Source organism: Anopheles coluzzii, chromosome 2 (assembly GCF_943734685.1).
Source record: "Anopheles coluzzii chromosome 2, AcolN3, whole genome shotgun sequence".
Lineage (NCBI taxonomy): Eukaryota > Metazoa > Arthropoda > Insecta > Diptera > Culicidae > Anopheles > Anopheles coluzzii.
Genome location: NC_064670.1, coordinates 62729754 through 62742246, shown reverse-complemented (window position 1 = coordinate 62742246; position 12493 = coordinate 62729754). Strand labels below are relative to the sequence as shown.

Sequence of the window (12493 nt, the reverse complement as noted above, 5' to 3'; positions counted from 1 at the left end):
CGTAACAACGATAATAGATGGCAACAAAACTCAACATCAAATTTTAAGTACATGCAAATAGTGCAAGATGGCTTCATTTGGATGAAACATGGCCGTAACAACGATAATAGATGGCAACAAAATTCAACATCAAATTTCAAGGCCATTGAATTAGTGCAAGATGCCTTTATTTGGATGAAACATGGCCGTAACAACGATAATAGATGGCAACAAAATTCAACATCAAATTTCAAGGCCATTCAAGTAGTGCAAGATGGCTTCATTTGGATGAAACATGGCCGTAACAACGATAATAGATGGCAACAAAATTCAACATCAAATTTCAAGGCCAATGCATTAGTGCAAGATGCCTTCATTTCGATGTAACATGGCCGTAACAACGATATTTTTTTCTTTTTTCTTTGGCACAACAACCACTGTCGGTCAAGGGCCTGCCAAGTACCCACTAGTGAAGTGAGCTTGGCTTTCAGTGACTTATTGTTACCATAGCAGGATAGTCAGTCCTACGTATGGGAGCACGGTCTATTTGGGGCTTGAACCCATGACGGGCATGTTGTTAAGTACGTTAACAACGATAATAGATGGCAACAAAACTCAACATCAAATTTCAAGGCCATTCAAATAGTGCAAAATGGCTTCATTTGGATAAAACATGGCCGTAACAACGATAATAGATGGCAACAAAATTCAACATCAAATTTCAAGGCCATTGAATTAGTGCAATATGGCTTCATTTGGATGAAACATGGCCGTAACAACGATAATAGATGGCAACAAAATTCAACATCAAATTTCAAGGCCATTCAAATTGTACAATATGGCTTCATTTGGATGAAACATGGCCGTAACAACGATAATAGATGGCAACAAAACTCAACATCAAATTTCAAGGCCATTCAAATAGTGCAAGATGGCTTCATTTGGATAAAACATGGTTGTAACAACGATAATAGATGGCAAAAAAACTCAACATCAAATTTCAAGGCCATTCAAATAGTGCAAGATGGCTTCATTTGGATGAAACATGGCCGTAACAACGATAATAGATGGCAAAAAAACTCAACATCAAATTTCAAGGCCATTGAATTAGTGCAAGATGGCTTCATTTGGATAAAACATGGCCGTAACAACGATAATAGATGGCAACAAAATTCAACATCAAATTTCAAGGCCATTCAAATAGTGCAAGATGGCTTCATTTGGATGTAACATGGCCGTAACAACGATAATAGATGGCAACAAAATTCAACATTAAATTTCAAGGCCATTGAATTAGTGCAAGATGCCTTTATTTGGATGTAACATGGCCGTAACAACGATAATTTTTTTTTTCTTTGGCACAACAACCACTGTCGGTCAAGGGCCTGCCAAGTACCCACTAGTGAAGTGAGCTTGGCTTTCAGTGACTTATTGTTACCATAGCAGGATAGTCAGTCCTACGTATGGGAGCACGGTCTATTCGGGGCTTGAACCCATGACGGGCATGTTGTTAAGTACGTTAACAACGATAATAGATGGCAACAAAATTCAACATCAAATTTCAAGGCCATTCAACTAGTGCAAGATGGCTTCATTTGGATGAAACATGGCCGTAACAACGATAATAGATGGCAACAAACTCAACATCAAATTTCAAGGCCATTCAAATAGTGCAAAATGGCTTCATTTGGATGAAACATGGCCGTAACAACGATAATAGATGGCAACAAAATTCAACATCAAATTTCAAGGACATTGAAATAGTGCAAAATGGCTTCATTTGGATGAAACATGGCCGTAACAACGATAATAGATGGCAACAAAATTCAACATCAAATTTCAAGACCATTCAAATAGTGCAAAATGGCTTCATTTGGATAAAAGATGGCCGTAACAACGATAATAGATGGCAAAAAAACTCAACATCAAATTTCAAGGCCATTCAAATAGTGCAAGATGGTTTCATTTGGATGAAACATGGCCATAACAACGATAATAGATGGCAAAAAAACTCAACATTAAATTTTAAGTACATGCAAATAGTGCAATATGGCTTCATTTGGATGAAACATGGCCGTAACAACGATAATAGATGGCAACAAAACTCAACATCAAATTTCAAGGCCATTCAAATAGTGCAATATGGCTTCATTTGGATGAAACATAGCCGTAACAACGATAATAGATGGCAACAAAATTCAACATCAAATTTCAAGGCCATTGAAATAGTGCAAGATGCCTTTATTTGGATGAAACATGGCCGTAACAACGATAATAGATGGCAACAAAATTCAACATCAAATTTCAAGGCCATTCAAATAGTGCAAGATGGCTTCATTTGGATGAAACATGGCCGTAACAACGATAATAGATGGCAACAAAACTCAACATCAAATTTCAAGGCCATACAAATTGTACAATATGGCTTCATTTGGATGAAACATGGCCGTAACAACGATAATAGATGGCAAAAAAACCCAACATCAAATTTCAAGGCCTTTGAATTAGAGCAAGATGCCTTTATTTGGATGAAACATGGCCGTAACAACGATAATAGATGGCAACAAAACCCAACATCAAATTTCAAGGCCATTCAAATAGTGCAAGATGGCTTCATTTGGATGAAACATGGCCGTAACAACGATAATAGATGGCAAAAAAACTCAACATCAAATTTCAAGGCCATTGAATTAGTGCAAGATGGCTTCATTTGGATGTAACATGGCCGTAACAACGATAATAGATGGCAACAAAATTCAACATCAAATTTCAAGGCCATTGAAACAGCGCAAGATGCCTTTATTTGGATGAAACATGGCCGTAACAACGATAATAGATGGCAACAAAATTCAACATCAAATTTCAAGGCCAATGAATTAGTGCAAGATGCCTTCATTTGGATGTAACATGGCCGTAACAACGATAATTTTTTTTTTCTTTGGCACAACAACCACTGTCGGTCAAGGGCCTGCCAAGTACCCACTAGTGAAGTGAGCTTGGCTTTCAGTGACTTATTGTTACCATAGCAGGATAGTCAGTCCTACGTGTGGGAGCACGGTCTATTTGGGGCTTGAACCCATGACGGGCATGTTGTTAAGTACGTTAACAACGATAATAGATGGCAAAAAAACTCAACATCAAATTTCAAGGCCATTCAAATACTGCAATATGGCTTCATTTGGATGAAACATGGCCGTAACAACGATAATAGATGGCAACAAAATTCAACATCAAATTTCAAGGCCATTCAAATAGTGCAATATGGCTTCATTTGGATGAAACATGGCCGTAACAACGATAATAGATGGCAACAAAATTCAACATCAAATTTCAAGGCCATTGAAATAGTGCAAGATGGCTTCATTTGGATGAAAACAAAATTCAACATCAAATTTCAAGGCCATTCAAATAGTGCAAGATGGCTTCATTTGGATGAAACATGGCCGTAGCAAGGATAATAGATGGCAACAAAACTCAACATCAAATTTCAAGGCCATTCAAATAGTGCAATATGGCTTCATTTGGATGAAACATGGCCGTAACAACGATAATAGATGGCAACAAAATTCAACATCAAATTTCAAGGCCATTCAAATAGTGCAAGATGGCTTCATTTGGATGATACATGGCCGTAACAACGATAATAGATGGCAAAAAAACTCAACATTAAATGTTAAGTACATGCAAATAGTGCAAGATGGCTTCATTTCGATGAAACATGGCCGTAACAACGATAATAGATGGCAACAAAACTCAACATCAAATTTCAAGGCCATTCAAATAGTGCAAGATGGCTTCATTTGGATGAAACATGGCCGTAACAACGATAATAGATGGCAAAAAAACTCAACATCAAATTTCAAGGCCATTCAAATAGTGCAAGATGGCTTCATTTGGATGAAACATGGCCGTAACAACGATAATAGATGGCAACAAAATTCAACATCAAATTTCAAGGCCATTGAATTAGTGCAAGATGGCTTCATTTGGATGAAACATGGCCGTAACAACGATAATAGATGGCAACAAAATTCAACATCAAATTTCAAGGCCATTCAAATAGTGCAATATGGCTTCATTTGGATGAAACATGGCCGTAACAACGATAATAGATGGCAACAAAATTCAACATCAAATTTCAAGGCCATTGAAATAGTGCAAGATGGCTTCATTTGGACCGTAACAACGATAATGGCCGTAACAACGATAATAGATGGCAACAAAACACAACATCAAATTTCAAGGCCATTGAAATAGTGCAAGATGGCTTCATTTGGACCGTAACAACGATAATGGCCGTAACAACGATAATAGATGGCAACAAAATTCAACATCAAATTTCAAGGCCATTGAAATAGTGCAAGATGGCTTCATTTGGATGAAAACAAAATTCAACATCAAATTTCAAGGCCATTCAAATAGTGCAAGATGGCTTCATTTGGATGAAACATGGCCGTAGCAAGGATAATAGATGGCAACAAAACTCAACATCAAATTTCAAGGCCATTTAAATAGTGCAAGATGGCTTCATTTGGATGAAACATGGCCGTAACAACGATAATAGATGGCAACAAAATTCAACATCAAATTTCAAGGCCATTCAAATAGTGCAAGATGGCTTCATTTGGATGATACATGGCCGTAACAACGATAATAGATGGCAACAAAACTCAACATTAAATGTTAAGTACATGCAAATAGTGCAAGATGGCTTCATTTCGATGAAACATGGCCGTAACAACGATAATAGATGGCAACAAAACTCAACATCAAATTTCAAGGCCATTCAAATAGTGCAAGATGGCTTCATTTGGATGAAACATGGCCGTAACAACGATAATAGATGGCAAAAAAAACTCAACATCAAATTTCAAGGCCATTCAAATAGTGCAAGATGGCTTCATTTGGATGAAACATGGCCGTAACAACGATAATAGATGGCAACAAAATTCAACATCAAATTTCAAGGCCATTGAATTAGTGCAAGATGGCTTCATTTGGATGAAACATGGCCGTAACAACGATAATAGATGGCAACAAAATTCAACATCAAATTTCAAGGCCATTCAAATAGTGCAAGATGGCTTCATTTGGATGAAACATGGCCGTAACAACGATAGTAGATGGCAACAAAATTCAACATCAAATTTCAAGGCCAATGAATTAGTGCAAGATGCCTTCATTTGGATGTAACATGGCCGTAACAACGATAATTTTTTTTTTCTTTGGCACAACAACCACTGTCGGTCAAGGGCCTGCCAAGTACCCACTAGTGAAGTGAGCTTGGCTTTCAGTGACTTATTGTTACCATAGCAGGATAGTCAGTCCTACGTGTGGGAGCACGGTCTATTTAGGGCTTGAACCCATGACGGGCATGTTGTTAAGTACGTTAACAACGATACAGGGTTTCGAATCATATAAGGGAATAGTTCAATCAGTTAGGGGAATGTTGCAAACCGGTAGGGGAGTGTTGCAAGCACACTGTGGAAACTTGCAATCATATAAGGGAATTTTTCAAGCAGTTAGGGGAGAGTTGCAATGTCATTGGGGAGTTTTGCAATCCGTAGGGGAATTTTTATCCAGGGTTTCAATCCAACCCTGCAAATGTCAAGTGTCAGAAGATCGTTTGTTTACATTGCGTCGATGCCGGCTCATAAACATTCTATCAGGCGAAGGAAAAGGTAACTAATTGCAATAATTTTATCAAATTACCCGGTTTAATGTGCCTTTTTCTTTCAGGCAAAGGTTCATTGAAGCTATATGTTAATAGTGGAAACGTGTGGTTTACTATGTACGTGTAATTTATCTACATAGATAGCAGCTATTAGCGTGCCCTCTGCCAGATGTAAAACATCTAGACATTCTTCGTTAATGCCGGAAATTTTTCCTTCTTGGTGTGGTATGTCACATTAGTCGTGTCGATATACTCAGTTTATACATACATATGTTATGTTTTTCCAGTACGGTCGGTCCAAGGCTATGCCCTTTCTTCTTCGTTTGCATCCGAACTGCATCAAATGCTTGGAACACATTAGGATCTCCAAGTTTTTTACGCAGATCAGCACCTCTTCTTTGCACCAACTACGCGACGGTGTCATAGTAATATGAGTAATTATTCAACATGTAATGATTTAAGATAACTCAGAATATTAAAATTACATAACATATTTATTCTAGCGCTACACTTCAAGTTCCATGTAGGCACCCGATCTCCGACCATGTAGACACCCGATCTCGCTTCACATGATCCAGCCATCGAGTTTGCTGTGCTCCGCTGTGCCTCATACCGAATCCGGCATCCTCATGACATGCCTCAGCCATCGTATCCTGCCAGCCTTCGCCACCGTCAGCATCGGCAAGCTTGAGGTTCATCCTTCTTCTCGACGCTACATGCTCGAACACACCGCTAAAGATGACCAGGAGGATGCGTCGCTCAAACACGAATAGAGTGTTTGCATCCTCCGCTAGGATGGTCCAAGACTCCTGTCCATAGAGGACCACCGGGCGAATCAATATATGATATATCTAACATTTCGTGCAGCCTCGAAGACTTCTGGATCTCAGCAGTCGATGAAGCCGTTGTCCATATAGCAGATAGCAGTAAGGTGCATATTTTACAGTTTAGAGAAGGTTATCACTTGTAGTAATTAGTTACTTATAAATTGAGATAACTGATGATTAGTGTTATTTTATCAACCGTGGCTAATGATGATGAAAGCTAGTGTATATGTATTTTGTTGTGTAGCGGGCAGAAATTCTTTCGAGCACAGGAACTTTTAAGTCGAAGAAAAGTGAACACGGAAAGTTAAGCGAAGTATGGCCCCGATCGAACCCTCGATCGCTCTTTTATTCTTTGCTGATTAGTTGGCAGTTGGCGTTGGAGTTGGCATTAGAATCTTATCAGGAGCCATTGTAGTATAGGGTTCTATAGACGGCAGGGTACGTAGCTGACTCCTTGTCACCTTCCTCTTCGATAGGAAAAAAATAGTACCCATCTTCCCATTATACATTTTACAGATTCGAGTTGAGATTTTACGGTTCCGAAACCTAATGTTACAAAATTGAAAAGAGTTTATGGATATGAATTGTATGTACGATTTTGAGAATCGTTTAACGTGTTAGAAAAATAGTGTTACGATGTTGAGCTAACTTGAGAAACGCTGTATAGCCAACGATACTATAAACCTATTAGAGACAACGATGAAAGTTTTAAAACGTGTATTACCATGTTACACTTAAAATCTGCCGGCAGGTCATTACGCGTTCGCTATTGAACCTGACCAGACGGTAGGCATTTATGCACAATAGCTGTCACAGAAGCGTCTAACGGTTGCAGTTGGACCAACGGTGTCAATAGAGCTGTAGTCCTACAGAACATATTTGCGATGCTGCTGACGCCCGCTTCATGCATGTGTATGTCATATCTCAATAAATGTTTTAGTAATGGGCTTTTCTACTGTGGAACACAATTCAACAGAGGACAATTCAGTAAAAATTGTTTATTTCATTAGAGTTTAATTCACAGCATTTTTCGTTTGGTTTTGATTTTGAATAAAATTACATAAGAATTCAGAAAGTCTAAAATAGTTCAATCACAGCTCTTGTTAGCTTAAATTCTTAATCCTAATATCTTATGTAACAGGAACTAAAAATTCAATCATTCGTATTAATAACACCAACAGCAACATGTCAATCAACAATTTCCTCCTCATTGATGCATTTGCGAATGTACTTAAGCATATTTCGAAAATATCCATCGCAATCTTGTCTATTTATCAGCTCACTGCCATCTCGTATTGCTTTCATTAGTTCAGCTTCGTTTGTTGGGCGAGCTCTTCGTACTACATCCTTCCACTTAGAAAACATATTTTCTATAGGATTGAGGAAGGGTGAATACGGAGGAAGGAACTCTAATCTTATATTATTCTCTTCTGCAAATTGTTTAACTAAGTTTGTTTTATGGAAAGCAACATTGTCTAAAAATATCACTGGATCAGTGATATTATTAGTTGCCATGCTTTCCTTGAGTTTTTCTAGAAAACCTAGAAAAAGATTTTGGTTGAATGCCCCGTTCGTGGAGTCATAGGCAATGATCCCATTTCGGGACATGCAACAACAAATGGTCAAATTTCGGCTTCTGATAGATGGCACGACTTGCGTTGCAGGTTTACCGGAAACCGACCACCCTCTTTTGCATCGTAATGAGATATTAAATCCAACTTCATCCACAAACATGAAGTTGTGGTCATTTAAATCTGACTGCAAATCCAAAAAACGCGACGCATATTCCTTCCGCATCTGAACATTATCTCCAGCATTGCGTCGCACTGGCAATAGTTGCACTCTTTTTAGAGTGTAATGGAATTCGCTTAAATAATTCCTTATAGTTGATATGCAGACATTAACCCCAAATTCACGGGCACACTTTTCGGAAATCTTTTTGAGACTTGTTGTGCAGTCTTCGTCCACCCACGATTTTATCATTTCCAATTGCTCCGCAGTGAGTTTTTTGTTATGTGGACCTCCTTTTTGGCTCGAATGGTTCGTAATCTCACCTTCTTTTAAAAAGTTATGAACAATTCGAGAAACTGTTTGGATGTTCAGATCCATTATCCTAGCAATGTCTGTCATTCTGTATTCCTCATGATACAATTTAACAATTTTTTGTTTGTCCTCCAGTGAAATCTTTTTTCTTAACGGCATCTTTGATTGATTATTTCTAGTAAAATTAGCAACAGTCCTTTGCCTGAAAGAAAAAGGCACATTAAACCGGGTAATTTGATAAAATTATTGCAATTAGTTACCTTTTCCTTCGCCTGATAGAATGTTTATGAGCCGGCATCGACGCAATGTAAACAAACGATCTTCTGACACTTGACATTTGCAGGGTTGGATTGAAGCCCGGATAAAAATTCCCCTACGGATTGCAAAACTCCCCAATGACATTGCAACTCTCCCCTAACTGCTTGAAAAATTCCCTTATATGATTGCAAGTTTCCACAGTGTGCTTGCAACACTCCCCTACCGGTTTGCAACATTCCCCTAACTGATTGAACTATTCCCTTATATGATTCGAAACCCTGCAATAGATGGCAAAAAAACTCAACATTAAATTTCAAGGCCATTCAAATAGTGCAATATGGCTTCATTTGGATGAAACATGGCCGTAACAACGATAATAGATGGCAACAAAATTCAACATCAAATTTCAAGGCCATTTAAATAGTGCAAGATGGCTTCATTTGGATGAAACATGGCCGTAACAACGATAATAGATGGCAAAAAACCCAACATCAAATTTCAAGGCCATTGAATTAGAGCAAGATGCCTTTATTTGGATGAAACATGGCCGTAACAACGATAATAGATGGCAACAAAATTCAACATCAAATTTCAAGGCCATTCAAATAGTGCAAGATGGCTTCATTTGGATGAAACATGGCCGTAACAACGATAATAGATGGCAAAAAAAATTCAACATTAAATTTTAAGTACATGCAAATAGTGCAATATGGCTTCATTTGGATGAAACATGGCCGTAACAACGATAATAGATGGCAACAAAACTCAACATCAAATTTCAAGGCCATTCAAATAGTGCAAGATGGCTTCATTTGGATGAAACATGGCCGTAACAACGATAATAGATGGCAACAAAACTCAACATCAAATTTCAAGGCCATTCAAATAGTGCAATATGACTTCCTTTGGATATAACATGGCCGTAACAACGATAATAGATGGCAACAAAACTCAACATCAAATTTCAAGGCCATTCAAATAGTGCAATATGGCTTCATTTGGATGAAACATGGCCGTAACAACGATAATAGATGGCAACAAAACACAACATCAAATTTCAAGGCCATTCAAATAGTGCAAGATGGCTTCATTTGGATGAAACATGGCCGTAACAACGATAATAGATGGCAACAAAACTCAACATCAAATTTTAAGTACATGCAAATAGTGCAATATGGCTTCATTTGGATGAAACATGGCCGTAACAACGATAATAGATGGCAACAAAATTCAACATCAAATTTCAAGGCCATTGAATTAGTGCAAGATGCCTTTATTTGGATGAAACATGGCCGTAACAACGATAATAGATGGCAACAAAATTCAACATCAAATTTCAAGGCCATTCAAATAGTGCAAGATGGCTTCATTTGGATGAAACATGGCCGTAACAACGATAATAGATGGCAAAAAAAACTCAACATCAAATTTCAAGGCCATTCAAATAGTGCAAGATGGCTTCATTTGGATGAAACATGGCCGTAACAACGATAATAGATGGCAAAAAAATTCAACATCAAATTTCAAGGCCATTGAATTAGTGCAAGATGGCTTCATTTGGATGAAACATGGCCGTAACAACGATAATAGATGGCAACAAAATTCAACATCAAATTTCAAGGCCATTCAAATAGTGCAAGATGGCTTCATTTGGATGTAACATGGCCGTAACAACGATAATAGATGGCAACAAAATTCAACATCAAATTTCAAGGCCAATGAATTAGTGCAAGATGCCTTCATTTGGATGTAACATGGCCGTAACAACGATAATTTTTTTTTTCTTTGGCACAACAACCACTGTCGGTCAAGGGCCTGCCAAGTACCCACTAGTGAAGTGAGCTTGGCTTTCAGTGACTTATTGTTACCATAGCAGGATAGTCAGTCCTACGTGTGGGAGCACGGTCTATTTAGGGCTTGAACCCATGACGGGCATGTTGTTAAGTACGTTAACAACGATAATAGATGGCAAAAAAACTCAACATTAAATTTCAAGGCCATTCAAATAGTGCAATATGGCTTCATTTGGATGAAACATGGCCGTAACAACGATAATAGATGGCAACAAAATTCAACATCAAATTTCAAGGCCATTGAATTAGTGCAATATGACTTCATTTGGATGAAACATGGCCGTAACAACGATAATAAATGGCAACAAAATTCAACATCAAATTTCAAGGCCATTCAAATAGTGCAAGATGGCTTCATTTGGATGAAACATGGCCGTAACAACGATAATAGATGGCAACAAAACTCAACATCAAATTTCAAGGCCATTTAAATAGTGCAAGATGGCTTCATTTGGATGAAACATGGCCGTAACAACGATAATAGATGGCAAAAAACCCAACATCAAATTTCAAGGCCATTGAATTAGAGCAAGATGCCTTTATTTGGATGAAACATGGCCGTAACAACGATAATAGATGGCAACAAAATTCAACATCAAATTTCAAGGCCATTCAAATAGTGCAAGATGGCTTCATTTGGATGAAACATGGCCGTAACAACGATAATAGATGGCAAAAAAATTCAACATTAAATTTTAAGTACATGCAAATAGTGCAATATGGCTTCATTTGGATGAAACATGGCCGTAACAACGATAATAGATGGCAACAAAACTCAACATCAAATTTCAAGGCCATTCAAATAGTGCAAGATGGCTTCATTTGGATGAAACATGGCCGTAACAACGATAATAGATGGCAACAAAACTCAACATCAAATTTCAAGGCCATTCAAATAGTGCAATATGACTTCATTTGGATATAACATGGCCGTAACAACGATAATAGATGGCAACAAAACTCAACATCAAATTTCAAGGCCATTCAAATAGTGCAATATGGCTTCATTTGGATGAAACATGGCCGTAACAACGATAATAGATGGCAACAAAACACAACATCAAATTTCAAGGCCATTCAAATAGTGCAAGATGGCTTCATTTGGATGAAACATGGCCGTAACAACGATAATAGATGGCAACAAAACTCAACATCAAATTTTAAGTACATGCAAATAGTGCAATATGGCATCATTTGGATGAAACATGGCCGTAACAACGATAATAGATGGCAACAAAATTCAACATCAAATTTCAAGGCCATTGAATTAGTGCAAGATGCCTTTATTTGGATGAAACATGGCCGTAACAACGATAATAGATGGCAACAAAATTCAACATCAAATTTCAAGGCCATTCAAATAGTGCAAGATGGCTTCATTTGGATGAAACATGGCCGTAACAACGATAATAGATGGCAAAAAAAACTCAACATCAAATTTCAAGGCCATTCAAATAGTGCAAGATGCCTTTATTTGGATGTAACATGGCCGTAACAACGATATTTTTTTCTTTTTTCTTTGGCACAACAACCACTGTCGGTCAAGGGCCTGCCAAGTACCCACTAGTGAAGTGAGCTTGGCTTTCAGTGACTTATTGTTACCATAGCAGGATAGTCAGTCCTACGTATGGGAGCACGGTCTATTTGGGGCTTGAACCCATGACGGGCATGTTGTTAAGTACGTTAACAACGATAATAGATGGCAAAAAAACTCAACATCAAATTTCAAGGCCATTCAAATAGTGCAAGATGGCTTCATTTGGATGAAACATGGCCGTAACAACGATAATAGATGGCAAAAAAACTCAACATCAAATTTCAAGGCCATTCAAATAGTGCAAGATGGCTTCATTTGGATG

The 12493-nt window shown here is 37.9% G+C and overlaps 1 long non-coding RNA gene across 1 annotated transcript; it reads left to right on the top strand.

Moving 5' to 3' along the window:
• Positions 1–5602: 5602 nt before the first annotated feature.
• On the top strand, positions 5603–7177 carry LOC120958081 (uncharacterized). The gene is made up of 4 exons (XR_005752011.2): positions 5603–5660; positions 5719–5878; positions 5941–6087; positions 6157–7177. It is a non-coding gene; the product is annotated as an uncharacterized LOC120958081 (long non-coding RNA).
• Positions 7178–12493: the final 5316 nt, after the last annotated feature.